The following is a 1,013-nucleotide window of genomic DNA, read 5'->3' as shown; positions in this document are numbered from 1 at the left end:
TCTAACTTTCTATATATTCCTAAACAAGGTGTCATGAACATTTTAAGGCATATTTTGTATCAGAGACAGAATATTGGCAATTTTCCTTGGCACTAGAATCAGACTTTGCCATGAAGCTTGTTGGTGTGATCAAACTACTTAACACTATATTACCTAAAACATATGCATTGTACATGCATAAAGAACTAATGTAATGCTGTATACATAATGTAATGGATCCACATGGTAATTTTCTGCCAAAACTTTTCACTACTATTGCCTGACCTGCCAAGGTGTGGTGTGTGTTCTTGTGCAGCGGACAAAGAAAAATGTTTTTTATCTTGTGCCTTGTCAGTTTTTCTGAAAACATTGAAATAATTCACAGATAAAGAGAATGATACGATACTAAGAGTAATTATCAGAACAGAACAGAACAGACCATGCCATTTAAGAGAGAGAGATGGCATTGGAAAGGTTATGCCTCCCAAATCCCAACCAGCAACTAAAATGAACTGAATCACAGATCTTTAGGCAATAGCTGCATGGGAAGGATGCATGCCCAAGTCACAGCTGAATGGCTGGGACTAGTGCACTGTCTTCAAATGCCCTGAGAGCACAACATCGCTAACAAAAACCAACAATATTGTACTACCCCACACACTTACAAAACTGTACCACCAACAGCAATAAAAAATAATAATGCCATTACCACCAATATATATATATATATATATATATATATATATATATATATATATATATATATATATATATATATATATATATATATATATATATATATATATATATATATATATATATATATATATATATATATATATATATACATATATATATATATATATATATATATATATATATATACATATATATCATATATTACAGTGAACCCTCACTTTACGCGGTTAATTCAACCCACAGGGTACCGCGGAAAGTGAGAAACCTGTAAAGTGAACAACATAACATATGGGATTAATTGAAATAGAGACCGGGCCGACCCCCAAACTCCACTT

This window comes from Homarus americanus, unplaced genomic scaffold (assembly GCF_018991925.1).
Source record: "Homarus americanus isolate GMGI-L3 unplaced genomic scaffold, GMGI_Hamer_2.0 scaffold5117, whole genome shotgun sequence".
Lineage (NCBI taxonomy): Eukaryota > Metazoa > Arthropoda > Malacostraca > Decapoda > Nephropidae > Homarus > Homarus americanus.
The sequence above is the reverse complement of the archived record's forward strand: the minus strand, read 5'-3'. Positions refer to the sequence as shown.